This window comes from Ambystoma mexicanum, chromosome 10 (assembly GCF_040938575.1).
Source record: "Ambystoma mexicanum isolate Mex_15411 chromosome 10, UKY_AmexF1_1, whole genome shotgun sequence".
Lineage (NCBI taxonomy): Eukaryota > Metazoa > Chordata > Amphibia > Caudata > Ambystomatidae > Ambystoma > Ambystoma mexicanum.
Genome location: NC_090932.1, coordinates 974,679,703 through 974,699,758, shown reverse-complemented (window position 1 = coordinate 974,699,758; position 20,056 = coordinate 974,679,703).

Genomic DNA, 20,056 nt, shown 5'->3' with positions numbered 1-20,056 from the left:
ACCACACCTACCGCTAAGAAGCAGCTACCACATCAACCCCGCACCAGCTGCACACATACCTGTGCGCACACGCACCTTTTGACTCTCCTCACCCTCTCTACTGACTCGAACCTCGGTTCCCAAGGGCGTTCAACCTACCAGCGCCTTCAGACCATACCAATGGTATATAAGGCGCTATACAAATGCAAAATAACAATAACAATAACAATAACAATAATGCCTTCAGCATCATTTACCTTTTGACGTCATTTTTGAACTAGATCTATGCCTCTTTAGGTTCATATCTGTTCTGGAACTCCTGAATACATTAACAAACGTACATTCAACGACTCAGTGGTAAGGTGAACTACAAGGGTCTCTCCATCCTTTAATGACAGGTAGTGTTACATTTCAGCCCTGACAGCTTACAAAAACACCCAAACAACATGGCACACTATCATACCATCGCTGTCCAACATGATAAGCAGCAAAGCTCTGCAGACACAATGCCTGTCATCACCCAGAGAGCCAGCGTTCCAGTGTACGTTATATTACAAAGCAATGCATGGTGCGCAGAATGTAGGAATATAGGCCATAAAAGCATGATCATGTATCCGAACACCACTAGTTACCCAATATCAAATGTATCATTTAGGATCTGAGTTAATGCTCTGAAAATAAATGCGGTAAAGCAATTCTTACTGAACATCATAAGTATATATTCCAAGTCACTGATGATTTCAGTGACCAAACAGAGTATCAAGGCCGTAGAACGAGTTCTTTTATAAGGTCACACCGCTCTGTGATGACTTGCAATAGCCTCAAAACCCATAATATCATTTTTTCTTATTAATATATGTTCACACACTGTCGTATCCTTTAATATCTAGTATTTGCTTAATCTAATGTAAGAGATCTTCCAGGTGTTGGTACATAAAATCAGTGTATGCTCTCATTGGATAAAAAAAAAAATAGTATGCCGCTTTTAATGTGTTGCAGAAAATTACTTTAAGCAGTTTAGTAAAAATACTGCTAAAAACGTTCTGTGTTTTAAAATAAGTAAAAGCCGATGCAGTCTCTTACTCTCATGGTTTAAATCAGTGCATAAAATAAACATGATACCATAAACAGTTCCTCATCAAGTTATATCTGGCATGCCTCAATTACGTGCTGTATTGACGCCATTGCGACATCATAATGCAACTGCAGCAACTAATTACACTGCCAAGTGATTTCATTTTTTTTTAATTAATTATGAGCCCGTAGTTATGTCGTAGCTATCCTACAATCAGAACACTATTTTCAGGCTTTTATAGAGGTATTGCAAGTTGCCATTTTTTCATCATCTGCAGGTCCAATAGGGGCATCCTGTCAAGCAGTATTCGCCCGAATCGCATTTAAAATCTCTCTGCGGGCTTGGCATTATGGTAAACCTGATGGTGATACCAACCTACTCTAGGAGGGGGTGACCTGCATCCATGTCAGTGCCAGTGCCGACGCCAGCCCTGTAAATCCAGCTAGCAGCTCATGAATGTTCTCCAGTAAACCCAAAAGCACTCGTTGGTTTTCATAGGTGGTGTGTGGCTTATTTTCAGTGAAGTAGTGCAAGTGATCTCACCCCGAATGACACAATCTGAAGGCTGTGCCAAGCAAAGTGCATATAATGTGCTCTCTTGTATTCATACCAAGGGCAGAGACCAAATAGTTCAGGCTTAATGAGGTGTGCATTGGACCTTCAAAAAGTCACCGTGTTAATAGGTTATATTAGCCTATTGCATATATGGCATAGCCTGCCAGAGAAAGGGAATTGCTTTGCAATCAAGAAGGAATTAATCCACTGTTTAACATTCAGCTGGAAAACTAAATTGCTCTTTCAAGGGTAAGTTGGATTTTGTTTTCTCCCAAGGACATACATTTAAGATACTATGTTATATTTCAGGTGAAATTAAATACCAATATTCGATGTGCTTGTTTAAAAAAAAAATATATATATATATATATTTATCTTGAAGGAGCCTTGGTATCCGACATCTAATGTAAATGAAGGCATAATATTTTACATTCTTGCATAAAAAGTCCAGGCCATGATTTTCCATTATCCTCTAGAACAGGGGTCTGCAACCTGTGGCTCTCCAGATGTTTCGAACTACAATTTCTAGGATATCTTAAAATTGACTATGGGCCTCATTACGAGATTGGTGGTAGTCATGGCGCTATTTGCGGAATGACTGCCACCAATAACGGTTCCGGCACCGGTGTTGTTCAATGGGGACATACCGGTGTAGTACGACCCTGGCGGGACCTGTAAATCCCCATTGAACAAACCACATTCCCATTGAGCCCTCATAGGGCTCATATCTGTTCTGCCCTCATAGGGCTCAATGGGAATGGGGAGGGAGCTAATAACGGGCTTGCGACTTGCAAGCCCGTTATTAGCTCCCTGGTCTCTTAGCGGGACCCGTAGGGACGTGTGGTCGGACCACACGTTCCTTACGGTTCCCTCCAAGGGACCTCGGAATAGGGCGGTAGGGGAATACCGGCACCGGTCTCTTTACCGGTGCCCGGTATCCCTTACCGCCCTACTCCTAATGACCCCCTATGCCAGTTAAGGATGATGGGAGTTGTAGTTCAAATCATCTGGAGAGCCAAAGGTTGCCGACCCCGGCTCTAGATACAGAAGTCATCACATCCATCCAGTCGAATGGCTTATTCAGAACAATTAGGCAGTGCGGGTCATGTTCCCACCACTTAATTGCACTGCAGGAGACAGGGTTATTTTACAGGTTTCTGCAAAAGGTCCTTTAGGTGCAATTTAACTCTGTTCTTCACGTCGTGTAAAAGTGCAGAGTAAATTATATTACACATCACTGTCACTCTTGACCTATCCACCACATCAGTGGAAAAGTGTAAGTGCTGTCTGCAAAGTGCATTTCAAAGGCGCAATTTAGAATGATTCCATTGCGCTCCTCCTGCTTTGACCAGCTGGTAATGTTAGGCGGATTCCTGCAATCCTGCCTGGTGTTAATGCACCCACATGTATATGTAAGAGTCGGAAGTGGAGGGAGAGCTTATATTTCTGCCCCGCTCCCCAACTCCACCAATGCAAATTCTCCACAATCCGGTGGATTGCAAAACAAAAGTCAGTAAACACATTTGCTGACATAAAGAGACGGAGGAACACCCTTCCTTCATGTTGGGTGCACCCTTGCAGTGGAAAACACTGCGTACATGTAAAGCAAATGTTGGGAGAAAAGCTCGGAGGCAACGTGTTTGGGTTGGCAGCAAAACAACGCAGAGCAACGCAGCTTTGCATCAGGGTCTTGCGCTTAAAGAATGGTCCCTGGTATTAGGTGAGTAACACAAGATTAACTATCAACAGTACTTCAAGTGGTTGTGGTACTCTCGTTTAACTTGACAGCGTTTACTGTCATTTTTCTGATCCACTTCACCTAGTCTGTGACCAACTGATGATCTCAGGTTCCCTGGGTGGCAGTAGGTTTTGCAGCTGCCCTTCTACACGTTTGGCACTGCAAGAGAACTACTTGGGACGGAATGTGTTTGATGTGAATGAGACAAGGGTATTGTATGGCTTTTAATAATAAAATACATAATAATAATTTAGCATTTATATAGCGCTATGAACCCTCAGGTATCTGAGCACTGCTTATTATTACCCACCTTGTGTGGTGCTCATTTATCGACCTCGGAAGGATGAAAGGTCGAACCTGCTTCAGTCATGTGAGTAGCGGTTGCCCATTGATAAGGCCCGAATCCATATTGAGCGAGTCACAATAGGGGTGAGCATCTGAACATGTCTCCCATGTTATGCATTAATATGCACGATGCACATAAGGGGCCATCCAGGGAAACTGCTATGGATTTTGTCCTCCATGCAACAGCAGCCCCCGTTGCTCTCAATGCATTTACAAACCTCAAACTGGGATGAAAATGCATTCTATCTTTTCAGGGATACCGCACTTGGTTTATTTCGTGACTTCCTCATAGCGAACAGCTAAACGCTTACATAGTGTAGATTTAATCAAACAAAGGTGTTTCTAATGCGAGTAGCACATTCAGAGTTCACTATACCATACTTAATGAAACATGATATACCAAAAGAAGTCACATTGATTTTCTGGATATATAAAGCAATATATGCGTTGGCATCCAACCTAGGTAGTTATATTTCCTTTTGGTTAACATTTGCCAATCTAGTTAAACGTTACAGAATCACATCGTAAACTCTATTTCTTTGTATTGGTGAATTGAAGCGTGTGGGTGTTGCACTTTTTGGCGGAAGGTTGACTTGTGAGTGGCAAATCTTTAGTTCTTGTTGGGGTGGAAAAGGTCAAACTTTACAGGCAGCTCTAAATGGCTGGTGGGTCAGAACGGGAAAGACATGCATTTGAAGGCGGGAAAGTACCATTGAGAAAATAAGTTCACTCCATGAGACAAGATGATTTACGGTAGTGAAAGAGGTGACGGGCTGCAGTATACTGTTTGATCTTCAGTATAAGCTCAGGTTTGAAGTAGTGGGTTCATTCCAAAAATAAGTACCTTAATATTTGCTGCTAATGTCTATGCCCTTAGCCAAAACTTGACCCTATATCACTGAGTTGTATCATTCCCTCTGTATATCTGTTTCTGTTATTTGCATATTAATTTGATCAACCCATATAAAGTTCACTTTTTGGGTGGCCTATAACTTTGCCAAACTTTGCAAAAAAGTATATGGCCCGTCAGATTGATCCTGCAAAGTTTGGTGAGGTTTCATCAAGGGGCCGGGGGTGCAAAGTTATAGGGGGGGCCTAAAATGTTTTTTTTTCCCCATAGACGCAATGGGAAAAAAAATTGCTCACACCTACAGCCCAAACCGCTGGACGGATTTTCACCAAATTTGCACCAGGAGCGGCTGCATGGTCCCAAAAGCATGTGTTTGTAAATTTGGTGTAAATCCGTCCAGCATTTTCTTTTGAAAATGAGCAAAAAGTAGGTTAAAAAAATAGTGATATCTGGGTTCAGTCTGCAGATCCACTTCCCTGTTTGTTCCGTGGATGGGCCTCCAACGAAAGGTCTGTGGACATCGGACCAACCCACTGATTGGTCAGTAAGAAACGTGTGGTGCGTGAGAATTTTGGAAACGCCTGCCATGTTGGATTCATGGACAGGTGCCAGTGTCCGCGAACATCGCAATAAAAACAGTTTTAAAAAAACAACATTGCACTTGTCAAACTAATGAAACAATCTCGGGGGAAATGAGGGGTGATGAGGATGGGATGGGATATGGCCTTAAAAAGACCAAAAACTGATTTTTTCTTGTCTGATATCTGCGTACAGTCAGGAATAGTCATGTGGTGTTCGCGAACATGGTAGCTGTTCGGGGACATCTCTGCTTATATGTGCATTACAGGGCTGGTTAAAAGCAGTTTTTGATGGCTTATAACTTCAGCGCCACTCAATGAAACTGCAGGACATTTCGGAATCATAGTCTAGACCTGATTCTGAATGATTTTGAAAAGTGTAGGGCTGTTTTGTCAAGATGGAACAAAATTTAGGTGGGGGTCCCAAAATATTGTAATAAATGTGGTGCCATTTGACAAATCTGCAAAAAAGTTTGCATAACCATTTTAGAAGTTAATGTTAATGTTAAAGGATATTTGTACCGTGCACTAACACCGCCGGAGTGGTGCCCTGGTGCTCTGGCGGATCTTTAACAAAGGGGGAGTAGGTTAAGGCGTGTTAGTAGGACAAAGTTTGAAAAAGAGCAAGGGATCTGTCAAGTACTGTTGGCAGCTTCAGTTTGGTTAACACCGTTCGCCGAGCATAATGGTGTGTTATTCGGTTCTGAGTTCATCGTGTGCTGTTGTTTGGGGTTTTGTGTGGTGCGGTTGTTGTTGTGGTGTAGTGAAGTGTGTGTGGGTTGCAACGACTTTAAGAGGAGTGGTTGTGTTTGGTTAGCGTGTGAGAGGTGTGTGAGGAGTGGAGAGGTTTTAGTAGTTTTTGTGGTTGGTTTGTATGGTTGTTAGGGGAGATGCATATTTCTATTCTGTCTCCTTTGTGATTTCGATAAGGTTGTTTTATTTTGGTGGTTAAGTTTCAGCATGAGGCTGTCTCATCTCTTTGTCATTATGCTAAATTAGCTACTGTTGTGTTTCCATCTTTGTATTCAGCTAGCCCTTTTATCCCAATTTGTCTTTGCTGTAACCTCGGTTTTGGATAGATTTACTTGTGTGCTACGCCCATGTCCTACGTCCTATCTGTTTGGGCAAGAATGTCAGTGGTGTTGGTCATGTGTGTTCAATTTCTGTCCTCATGGGATTGTCACTTGTGTTCTATTCCACCTAGCGTTGTCTCTCTTGTGCTTGTAGGAGTTTCCCTTGGTTGGTCATGTGCCATCATATGCTCTGTCAATCTGTCAATCTGTTCTTGTGCTTCCGGTTTGATTGCTTTAGTTTTAGTTGTAAATATAAATTGTATTGCAAAGTTTGATGGGTTTTTTCAAGATGAGGCAAAATTAGAGGGGGGTCTCACAATTTTGTAAATGCTTTTAAATGTGGCGACATTTGACAAATCTGCACAAAAGTTTGCAAAATGATTTACATCTACATATAAATGTATTTGCACGGGTTGGTGTGATTTTGTCAAGAGTGGGCTAAATTAGAGTGGCAGTCTCAACATTTTAAGATGGCATATAACTTAATTTCTTTTTGACGACTGTAGACAATGTTTTCAGAAAGATTAGAGACCCAACCTTGAATGTTTGTGCAACATCTGAATGGATTATGTGAAGTGGGGGCTAATCTATATCATTATTGTATGTACATACATTTATGTACGTACATTTTGACACTTTTGAAAAAATAAAACATTGTTGATTTCCAACAAACTTGTGTAAGGGGTATTGGCAAGGTTCTGAACGCATGGTTTTGCAAATGTGTTTGAGTTTTATTTTTTGACAAGTGTCATAAGGTAGCTACAAAAAATAGTTCTATAACTTTGGTGACTGATGTATAGCCTGTGGCCATGGGCAGTGGCAAGATTGTCCGGGTCATAGCATAAGGTCATGACCCGGACAATCTGGTTACTGGCAATGACCACGAGGGACGACCAATGGGGATAAAGTAGCCATGTCCAACAGAGACGGGCTATGTGGTAAAGTTTTTCAAAATTGGGATAGGTTTGAAAGGAAAAAAAATATGCTTGTGCTAATATGGTCATAGGGTTCTAACTTTACCTTCTGCAGGCTGCCATAAAAAGGGAATAGGGGCTCTGTACGGAGCCCTGCCTTCCCTTTTCATGGTGGCCATCTTGGAAAAGGATTTTCCTTGCTACAGTGGGATGCCATGTGCGTCCCGGTGTAGTAAGAAACATTCTTTACTTTTAGCACCCCAGGTTACTGCTTTTTCAACCCGAGGTGTGTAGAAAAGAAGCAGGCAGGCAGTAGGTAAAGCTTCTTTATTGGCAACCAGCCTCAGCCCAGCAGTATCAAGCCTACTTTACAGCTCTCCAGATAAGTCTCAACCGTCTTTCTGGAATGTCGAACATTAACAGAGTAACATAAGAAAACATGACATAATAGGATGGGTGGAATTCTACAGGTAGTAGAATTCCACCCAAGAGACATTATAACACTTCTCCCCCCCTTATTCAACTAAAGAGTAATCACCCAGTCACTCACAGTCGCACACGCACACACACCATGGACACACCACACGCACACACACACACACACCTAAGGAGTACACTAAAGATAGTGTGCTGGAAGGATATAAGGGAGAATACGGAACTGGGAGATGCTACTAAACACAGCACCCAAACAATTTATCAGTACTTGGAAGGATACTAAACAACAGCACCCAAAACAAACTCTTTGTACTTGGAAGGAACCCTCGTCTCCCTGCTAGACCGAGTATGAGTGAGAACAGAGTCAGCCGCCCTAGATGCGGACACCTGACTCTCATCCACCGGAAGACTCCTGACAGCAGAATCAGACACAGAGATGGGAAAGGAATGTTCTTCAACACCCGGGCGACCAAGAGCTGCTCCAGCGACGACAGGCTGCAAGTTAGCTGGTCCCTCCCGAGCTGCTGAACCCTCTAAGGGGCCATCACAACCCACCCCGACATCTCCTGAACTGTTACCGGGCACACTGGGCTCACCACCCGCAGAGACCACTTTCTCCTTATCCACCACCGCTACACGTCTAAGACTCCATGTGGATCCGTCATCAAGTTTCACATAGCCACGACCACGCTTAAGCACCTTGCGTCGATTTAAGTACCTACTGAGACCCTTGGCCACAAACCTGGGATTCTTGACCTGAACCCAATCCCCAACCTTCACTGGAAGGGGCTTCCTACGGGCCACTTGTTCACTCAAGAAACGTTCTTGCTTACTGCGAACTCGATCCAAAACTCCCTGCATGTCCACCTGAGTCTGAACCCCGCCACCCAGGGCTGGCGCTCTCAACTTGGAGCCAGGTTTCCTCCCCCGCATCAACTCAAAAGGAGAATGGCCTGTCACGACAGAAGGAGTAAGTCTGTAGGCTTTGAGAGATTCTGACACCACCTTAGCCCAGGGAAGACCATTGGCAAGGGCCAACTGAATGGCTCCCTTGATGAAACGGTTCATATGCTCCACCATACTGTTGGCTTGTGGGTTGTATAGTGCAACTCTGTGATGGCGAATCCCCAGATCACTCAAATAATTCTGCATGTGCTCCGACACAAACTGAGAGCCATTGTCGGTCACTAGACCTGCAGGAACACCTTCCCTGTCAAGCACAGCAGAGAGGAAATCAACTACCTTCTTGGCAGTAACCGTAGACAAGGCCGTGGCCTCCACCCATCTCGAAGTATAATCCACCATAACAACAATAAACCTTAGACTTCCTCCCAATGAATCAATGGGGCCCATTATATCAAGTGCCACCTTGGACCACACTTCCTTGGGTAGTTCCACCGGATAAATGGTTTGAGCAGTAGGAGCCTTTCTCCTGTCACTAGTGGAACAAGCTGCACAATCTTTGACTACGTCCTCCACAGCCGCATCCATTCCGGGCCACCAATAATCTTCCCTGAGCCTTCTTTTGGTCATGGATCTCCTTCATGGGCCAAATCAACAAGCTTCCCTCTAAGAGAATGAGGAGGGATCATCCTCAGGCCTCTAGCCACACCCCATGGACCCACAGATAATTCCTCCCACACATGCCCATAGGATCGAGACAACTCAGGCCCAACAACCCCACTGCTGAGTGCCGTCTTTATCTCCATCAACTGGGGATCAGTTGCACATTGTGCACTCCACTCCAACTCTGACACTGCGGGCACTACACTGGCCACCAGGGTACAATTCTCCTCCTCCACCACCTGTGGCTCAACATAATAGGATGGGTGGAATTCTATAGGTAGTAGAATTCCACCCAAGAGACATTATAACACTTTCCCCCCCCTTATTGAGATCTCTGAGGTCTACACACATTCTCAATCCTCCATCACCCTTCCATGCCAAGACCACCGGGGCCAACCATTCTGAACACTCCACTTCTTCTATGACCCCAGATTCCTTGAGTTTGTGCAGTTCTTCCTTTAACGCATCACAAGCCATGATGGGGACCCTTCTGACCTTGTGAACAACAGGTACTGAACCTCTCTTGAGAACTATTATGTGTGCAAAACCCTTCAATTTGCCCAACTCAGAAGTGAAAATGGAGGGAAACTCACTCTCTAGGAATTCTGCTGTGATGCCCCCAGACCACACATTACAGTTGTTCCCTTCAGTCACGCTCATTACCGGGACAGGTTTTCCCGGTCTGATAAGTAGCTCCAGGGCAGCTTGTTCCTCCCACCCCACAACAGGGTCCCCCTTGTGGGCTACATACAGCTTACCCCTAGCCATTCTACCTTGAAACTCTATATCAACCCACTCAAATCCTAGAACTTTAATGGGCAGCCGTCCATAGGCGTATGGGTTTATGTCAGGAGAGGACAAATCAGAAACCCTTTTGTGGAACTTGGATTCATATAGCTCAGGGGATATCATAGTGTATGGGGACCCCGTGTCCACCATCATCTCCAACGGGACACCATTGACCACAAAGGTTGCCCAAGCTCTTTTCTTGCAACTCCCCACACTCAGCATAGAACCCTCCAGCACTCTCCTCTCACCCCCACCAGAACAACCCATGTAGCCCACTATCGTCACATCATCATCATCATCATCATCATGAATGTCCATCATGTTCACAGAGTCCTTAATGGAGACAACACTCCTACACATGCAAGCATAATGTCCCTTAGTCTTGCATTTCCTGCAGTCTACATTAGCAGCAGGACAACCCTTTACACCTGCAGCATGGCCACGCCACCCACAGTTCTTGCACAGGTCCTTCGAGGAAGACCCCGCTCTGGTTTCTCTGTTTTTCCCTTTGGCTTCCGTAGACCTGCGGGGGATGACTGCATGCACAGTTTCTCCCTTGTCTGCCATCACTCTCACACTTTTCCTGGATTCTTCAATGGCACGGGCTATCTCAACGACCTTATCCAGATGTGGATCTTTCTCTATCAATAGTCTCTCCCTGACACGCACATAACACGTCCGCATCATGACTTGATCACGAATGTATTCGTCGATGGTGCCTGTGAATTTACAAGTTGCTATCAAAGTACGCAGAGCAGTCACATAAGCATCTATGCCTTCACTGGAACCGTGAGCCCTCGAGAAGAAATGATATCTTTCAAGTACCACGTTGGCTCTCTTGCCAAACCTCGCTTCCAACTTGCCTAGGGCTGTCTCATAGGCCAGTATTACTCCTGGTAGAGCATCACCCCCTTCAGCTCCTTCCGCGGGGGCAACAGGTGCAGCATGTACATTGGGGCCAGGAAGGTGCCTGAACAGCCTGAGCCCTTCGGTGCCCAAACAGTTGAGTAGGGCAGCCTCTTTTTCATCATCTATGAATTTGGCGCCCCCTGCCGCCCTTAGGTAAACCTTAAACGTGTCAATCCATAAGTCCCATACAATTGCCGGTTCGCCAGGACTGGCCAGAAAGGCTGGGGGCGGACGTGCATTGTTGTGCTGCATGTTGGAACAAAAGCAACTGGCTTGCAAGTTTGTTGGGCAAGGCACGGTTCTACTTCCCTAATCACAGATCAAAAACTCCAGGTCCTCTGGAGAATAGACAGCTGAAGTACCTGTCTGAGTAGCACACGCGGCAGGCACAGGGTTAATACTCCTCTTTGGGTGAAAGGCACACCCTTTGGCTCGCCTCCTACTACCGCTGCCCAGGGTTCCTAACACGGCAGGAACAGGGTTAATGCTGCTCCTTAGATGAAGGGGAACGTCCCTTCAACACACCTCCCACTGCCGTTGCACGGCCCTGAACAAAGGGAAGCCACAGGTTTCTCTTGGTCCGCGCAGGGTTAACTCCCTCGCGATCGTGTAGGAGAATGCCCCTATGTTGTTCTCTTCATTGCTGAATGCAGTCCGATGGTGGCCGGGGACACTCCCGCCTTCCCCCCCAAGGGCCGGCTGGTACTCGGGATCTCTGCGCAATGTTAGGCTGAACTACGGCCTGGGGAACGAGGCCTCTGGAGCGCTGGCTCCTCCTCCTGGTACGTTGCCTTCCCGCTAGCGGTCCTCCCTTTGCCCGCTGTCCCTGAACTGCACGGCGCCGAGCTGCACGATGGGGCTGAAGCGATCGCCTCAAGCGCTGCGGCAGCAGGGGGAAGAGTCGCTCACCTGTCACAGTTGTCCTTAGCGCTGCTGTGGGCAGGGGCACCACGCTCGACCCCGGATGGGGAGCGCAGATCAGCCACGCCGGTCTCTCTCGCCGGCGTGCCCGAACAATCACGGCGACAGGGGCACAGCGCTCAACCCCGGATGGGGAGCGCCGGCAGGCACACCGACTTATGCAGTGGAAACGGCGAGAGAGGGGTTCCTTCCCCTACTTCCAGCAGGACACTCGACGCGGACGGCGTCAGTTGGACAGCTCCTCCCTGAAGAGCTCTAAGGCAGCCACGGGCTAGGTAGCCTCTCAGGGAGAGAAATACAGGCAACTGCTGGGCTGGAATCGGCAGCGTGGGTTGCGGGGCTGGTTGCCCTCGTCGCCAGTGTAGAAAAGAAGCAGGCAGGCAGTCGGTAAAGCTTCTTTATTGGCAACCAGCCTCAGCCCAGCAGTATCAAGCCTACTTTACAGCTCTCCAGATAAGTCTCAACCGTCTTTCTGGAATGTAGAACATTAACAGAGTAAAATAAGAAAACATGACATAATAGGATGGGTGGAATTCTACAGGTAGTAGAATTCCACCCAAGAGCCATTATAACAAGGTTCTAATGGCATTCATCCCCCATTGCAGGGGCTAGAACAGAGGGTAATTGTCCAGAGCCCTCGTTATCCGCCCTTGCTTCTCTTGGGCTGATAACTTGGGCTAGAGGGCCGTTATCCCTCATTCCAGTACCTAGAACGGGGGATGAACGCCACATTATTCCCATTACCATAATGCAAAATGCTAATGGGAATGTTGGGAAAATGTTATTGAGTCTATGTACTTTACTGAGAAATGTAAAGTAGATGCAGGCTATAAGATTTTTTTTGAGTTCTGTTTTTAACTCTGAAAGGAGGTTCCAAAATGAACACTTTTATTGTTGTATTTTTTTTTTAATGTTGTTGCAGGAGAGGTTAGAATATAAGGTGGAAGGGAAATGAGGGCAGAGGCACCAAGATGACAATGATGACATCACATGTCTGGCCCACTTCTTATCGCTTACTGACATGATTAGGCTATTTTTTTGTTTTTACCAACAAAGAAAATTTCCAAAATGTAAAAGGCGCTATAGATCTACACATTTACTTTTTTTATATGTTCTTAAAGTAATTTCCTTAGAGTTTAATCTGAGCGCATAGTACACATTCGTGGGGCAATAAGCATGCCTCAAACACACAATTTGTGTTCATGATGATTAACTCAAATGTTAATGGCATGTTTTGGTGCGGTTGTTTCTTTCTTCCTTACTTTTTTTCCCTGTATGTGCCTCTAATTTGTATGCATTGTGCATTTGTATATGTATGTTTTCTACTAAAACAAGTGTGTAGTAATTTTTCAGTTGTTACCTATATATTCCATGATTAACAATACTCAAAATCTCCTGAGGTAGCATGTATTATTTTACTATCGGAAATTAACACACTAAAAATATTGTACTTCTATGGTGCTTGCTGCAGCCATTGCCCATATGTATGTATGATTAGGTTATCTACTAACAAAAACACTAGAATATAATTATTTGTTTACATGAGAACATTCTTTAATACATTAAGTAGTTCATGACACTTCTCCCAATCACCTCTAACATATTGTTTCCAACATTATAATCTCAACTCCTTGTAGGGGCTGTTAATTAAAATTAATTTAATATGTTATGTCATCAGTGATGTCATCAATGTCATTTGTGATGTCATCTTTGTTGTCCTGGGTGTTAGTGTGAGCAGTGCACAGTGGTGGCGCGAGTTATGGTTGCTTAGCTTATTTTAACTGGTGAATTTCTGAGTTTTTTCAGTTTTACTTGGAACCGTAATGTCCCTTTAACACATTTTATTCATGGTATATATATATATATATATATATATATATATATATATATATATATATATATATATATATATATATATATATATATTTATTAAAGGGACATTATGGTTCCAACTAAAACCGAAAAACCCCTGAAATTCGTAAATTATGGTAAGCTAAGCAACCATAACTCGTGCCACCACTGTGCACTGCTAACTAACACCCAGGACATAAAAAGATGACATCACAAATGTCATTGATGGCATCACTGATGACATCTCATGTCTGCCTCACCCTTTTCTCATTTACTGACATATCTAGGCCACATGGTTTTCTTCAGTAACAGTCAGGAACAAAAAATTGAAAAGGTACTATATTTGTACACTTAGGGCCTCATTACGACTTTGGCGGTATGGCTGCCATCAAAACCGGGTCCGGGTCTGGGTTCCCTGAATGGGGAATTACCGGGCCATTCTGAGTTTGGAGGGCCTGGTAATTCCTCCTTCAGGGAACTCGGGCCCAGACCTTCCCCATTCCCATTTGAGCCCCCATAGGGCTCAATTGGAATGGATGCAGTGAGCTAACAACGGGGCGATTACGACAGGCCCGTTGTTAGCTCCCTGGTCCCCTCGCGGGACCCGGTAAGGATGCCTGGTTTTAACAAGCATCCTTACCGGGTCACGCGAGGGAACCTCGTAATGCGGTGGAATGGGTTTAACGGGTCCGCCTCCATTAGCGGCACCCGTTAACTCATTCCGCCAGGGTCGTAATGAGGCCCTTATTATTCAAATATGTTCTTACAGTAATACCTTAGGGTCCAGTCACATCATATGAAACATATACATAGGGGAAGACACAGGCTTGAAAGACAGCAATCATTTCTGTGCATGAAGATAATCAGTAGAGTTATCAGCACTTTCTGATAGTTCTGTTGTTTTTTTATTACTGTACTTTCCCTGTATATGCTCATATTTGTATACATTGTACTCACACTACTTTTGTTAGGGCCAGTCACATCATGTTATACATATACGTAGGGTAAGTAGCAGCATTGAAACAGAGCAATCATTTCTCTGCTTAAAGATAATAAGTTAGTTTATGAACACTTTCTGCTACTACTGCTGATTTTTTGCTTACTTCACTTTCCCTGTATATACTTATATTTGTATGTGTTGTTGTCTCTTTGTGTTTTGTCTGTAATAATGCAATTATGTAGTAAGTGGGTTTTATTAGCTACTTATTACATGTTTAAAAGTATGAAAAACTCTAATAAGAAAGCAGTTATCATTTCTCTATTCAATATGCCAAGATTATGAATATTGCACCTCCATCATGTATGCTGCACACAATGCCTATGTTTCTACATGAGTAGCTTAGTATACTGGATAGTACTTCATAATAGAATGCTATTTATATCAATGCATTGCTTAATGCACTAAGTAGCTCATGATATTTATTCCAATGATCCTTGACACTTTTTTGTCAAAATTATAATATGAATCCCTTGTACAAACTTTTCATGAAAAGTAAATGAACATGTGATGTCATCAGTGATGTCAATGACATTTGTGATGTTACCTTTGATGTCCTAGGTGTTAGAAATGCAACAGGATCTCACTGCAAATCCTCCAAAGAGACAAAAATAAACTAATACTTCATCAATTACCACAACCAAAGAAGAACCTATTACTCAAGGTAGCTCGGGTACTTCTTCAAAGAAGCAACAAACACTCCGAAAATGTTCAAATATAACTGGTGTAAGTTGCTACGCAAATGTAGCAATGAATATTCTATTTCAATTACCACCAATTGTTGAGAACATTTACTTACACAGTACAGACCAATTGTGTTTGCAAATGTTAGTACTTCATAGAAACTGAATAAATAATCCTGACAACACGTATAGTGTTCATAGAATACGACAAGAATTGAACTACTGTGCTGGAATGGTGAAATTCACTATAAACTCACAAGAAGATCCACAAGAATTTCTAATGTACTACTACAAGTACTGGAAAACAAAAACATACCTATAAATGAAATCTTGCAGATTTCATAAATGTGGAAACATGCATGCACTCTCTGCAACAATGTGACACAGGGACAAATCCCTAATGAGCGCTTTGTGTATGCATCCATACCTAATTGTGAATCCGTTCCATTTCAGCAACTTGTACAAAATGCAAACCATGGTATATTATGTACTACCTGCAATTCAGATAATCACTCCACCATACTAATACAAACACATAGTAAATACATATTACTAATGCTTCTACGTCACAATGCAGATGGTACCAAAAACAACTGCAAACTGACTGGATTCACACATGGTCAAGTATCACTTGGAAAGAAAACCTTCATAACAATAGGTATAATCTACCACGCAGGAGCCACAACCAATGCAGGTCACTAAACTGCATATATTAAAAAGAAATGTGGATGGTTTGAATGTAATGATAGTACCAATACTCTAAAGGAAAGATTACCAGAAAATCTTACAAAACTCTTATTTAATATTCTTAAAACCAAAATTTAATAACTAATCTCTACTTAAACATTAACAAAACTTCAATTAAATAACTATAAAATGTTTCAATACGCCAAAAGGTATCTAACTGCCCCAAGATTCTACAACAACCAAACAGATAAACGAATACCACTAAATTATAACAATAAATAAACAAGTAAAAAACACCAACAGGTATCTTACTGCCCCAATATTTTGCAACAACCAAACCAATAAATCAATACCACTAAATTATAACAAAAAATAGACAGTTAGAATACACCAACAGATATCTAACTGCTCCAAAAATGTGCACGAAGCCAACAGATAGAACATTAGTCAAAAACAACTAGTGAACAGTAAAAACAAACAAATACACTGTAGCATAACAAAAAAAGAGGTTTTTTTATCTACCACACAGGAGGCACAACCGATGCAGGTCACTACACTGCATATATTAAAAAGAAATGTGGATGGTTTGAGTGTAATAATAGTACCATTTTTCTAAAGTAGAGATTACCAGCAAATCTTACAAACACTTCTTTAATCTTCTTAAAACCAATATTTTATAACTAATCTGTACTTAAACATTAACAAAACTTCAATTAAAAAACTATAAACTGTTAGAATATGCCAACAGGTATCTAACTGCCCCAAGATTCTATAACAACCAAACAGATAAATAAATACCACTAAATTATAACAAGAAACAGTTAGAATAAGCCAACAGGTATCTAACTGCCCCAAGATTTTGCAACAATGAAACAGATAAATCAATACCACTAAATTATAACAAAGCAGGTATCTAACTGCTCCAAAAATATGTACCAAACCAACAGATAGAACATTAGCCAGAAACAACAAGTAAACTCTGAAAACAAACAAACAAATAGAATGTAGCATAACAAAAAAAGTTTTTTTTAATCCGACATGGATTTATTTTTTCCCACAGACGCAATGATTTGAAAAACAAACACAGAAACTGAGCAAATAGCACAGTACACTGGTTTGTAATCTACTAAATATGAGGGTCAAAAGGAATACACAATGTCTATTATTCAATGCTATAAGTCCTTACAAACTACCAATACTAACATGATCTTTTCTTTTATCACAGAAATTGTACTGCAGTTACCAAACCAAACAGTAAGTGGATTACAATAAGTACAACTCATAAATAATGCTCCATAACACAACAACTGAAAAATAAACAGTGCATATAACTTCAGTCTTGAATGCATGGCCCATGCACCCAAGCCTCTAGCACCTGGCACAACCACTGCAGAATATCACACCCATGAAAGCTTATAACTTCGGTACTTATAACTTTGGTCTTGCGTAGGCCCTGGCCACAACACCGCAACATATCACACCCATGCTAGCTTATAACCCATAGATCACACCCATAGAATCAAACATTTTAACTAAGCCATATGAGCATTTTTTATGTCCGCGGACACCATGGTTGTTCTTAGAACAGCTTCAACTTGCCTGCAAACAGTATAGACAGGTATATTATCCTTAGGATACCTTCATTTTTGTTTATTTGCAGATATCCCGGACACCATGTGTGTTCTTAGAACAATTTCAACTTGCCTGCGAACAATACAGACAGGTATACTGTCTTTAGGACACCTCAATTTTCGTTTCATTACGTACATACCGGACACCGTGTGTGTTCTTAGAATGCATTCAACCTACCTGCGAACAGTATGGAAAGGTATAGTGTCCTTAGGACACCTCCATTTTTGTTTACTTACGAACATCCCGGACACCGTGTATGTTCTTAGAACAGTTTGAACTTGCCTGCAAACAGTACAGACAGGTATAGTGTCCTTAGGACACCTCCATTTTCATTTGATTACAGACTATCAGGGTAATTCATAGAATTTCGCACAAAAGTGGTGCACGCGGCTGGCGCACAGTGTGCACGTGCGAATGTCTGCGCCAGCCGCGTGCGCTAAAATCGATATCTGCGCACAGCATATTCATGGATTTTACCCTCCAAAACCAGCCGTGGCGCAGAGTGGCGCAGCAACCCTGCAGCAGCGCCAGTTACGCCCCCAAGAACGCTCTCGCGCAAGAAAAAGCCATCAAAATTCCCAATTCAGCGCAAAGGGCTGTGCTAACCCTGGACCAGTATACAGGGCTGGCAAACAGCAAATGCAGAGCGGGGAACGTGTATTACTGGGGTGCGTGGGAAGTTCCACACGCGATTTCAGCAGGGTACGTGTATTTCTGGGGTGCAGTGAAGTTTTACACGTGATTTCAGCAGGGTACGTGTATTACAGGGGTGAGCGGGAAGTTCCACACATGATTTCAGCAGGGTATGTGTATTTCTGGGGTGCGGGGAAGTTCTACACGCGATTTCAGCAGGGTACGTGTATTACAGGGGTGCGGGGAAGTTCCACACGCGATTTCAGCAGGATACGTGTATTTCTGGGGTGCGGGGAAGTTTTACACGCGATTCCAGCAGGGTACGTGTATTACAGGGGTGCAGGGAAGTTTAACACGCAATTTCAGCAGGGTATGTGTATTACAGGGGTGCGCGGGAAGTTCCACGCACGATTTCAGCAGGGTACGTGTATTACAGGGATGCGCGTGAAGTTCCACACGCGATTTCAGCAGGGTACGTGTATTTCTGGGGTGCAGGGAAGTTTTACACGCGATTTCAGCAGGGTACGTGTATTTCAGGGGTGCGCGAGAAGTTCCACACGCAATTCCAGCAGGGTACGTGTATTTCTGGGGTGCGGGGAAGTTTTACACGCGATAGGCCCTGTGCGAGTGGGGTACGTGTATTTCGGGGGTGCAGGGGAGTCCTACACTTGAATTGGCAGTGTGGGTCCTCCCAGGTGTTCACTCTACACCCTCCATGGCCCCTGCAGGCAGACCACACCACAGGGGACTACCCTGCACCCCTGGTCATGTCCCGCAGGCAGCCCATCCACCATGGGCATGCCCCCCCAGCCAAGCCACATGTCACCTTGCACTAGTGATCACCAACGTATTACCCCCTTGCACCCGCACCCCACAGCAGTACAGGGCACCTGCCAGCAGGCCCTCACTCATGTCCCCTTGCACCCCCACCCCCCAGCACTGAGGGGCACCTGCCAGCATGCCCCCACTCATGTCCCCTTGCACCCCTAGCCCCCAGCAGTGCAGGGCACCTGCCAGCAGGCCCCCACTCATGACCCACTCATGTCCCTTTGCACACCCACCCCCCAGCAGTGTGGGGCACCTGCCAGCAGGCCCCCACTCATGTCCCACTCATGTCCCCTTGCACCCCCACCCCCCAGCAGTGCATGGCAACTGCCAGCAGGCCCCCACTCATGCCCCACGCATGTCCCCTTGCACCCCCAACCCACAGCAGTGTGGGGCACCTGCCAGCAGGCCCCCACTCATGTCCCCTTGCACCCCCACCCCCCAGCAGTGCAGGGCACCTGCCAGCAGGCCATCATGTCCCCTTGCACCCCCACCCCCAGCAGTGCGGGGCACCTGCCAGCATGCCCCCACTCATGTCCTACTCATGTCCCCTTGCACCCCCACCCCCAGCAGTGCAGGGCACCTGCCAGCAGGCCCCCACTCATGTCCCACTCATGTCCCCATGCACACCCACCTCCCAGCAGTGCGGGGCACCTTCCAGCAGGCCCCCACTCATGTCCCCTTGCGCCCCCTTCCCCCAGCATTGCGGGGCACCTGCCAGCAGGCCCCCACTCATGTCCCACTCATGTCCCCTTGCACCCCCACCACCCAGCAGTGCAGGGCACCTGCCAGCAGGCCCCCACTCATGTCCCACTCATGTCCCCTTGCACCCCCACCCCCCAACAGTGCGGGGCACCTGCCAGCATGCCCCCACTCATGTCCCACTCATGTCCCCTTGCATCCCCACCCCCCAGCAGTGCAGGGCACCTGCCAGCAGGCCCCCGCTCATGTCCCATCCATGTCCCCTTGCACACCCACCCCCCAGCAGTGCGGGGCACCTGCCAGCAGGCCCCCACTCATG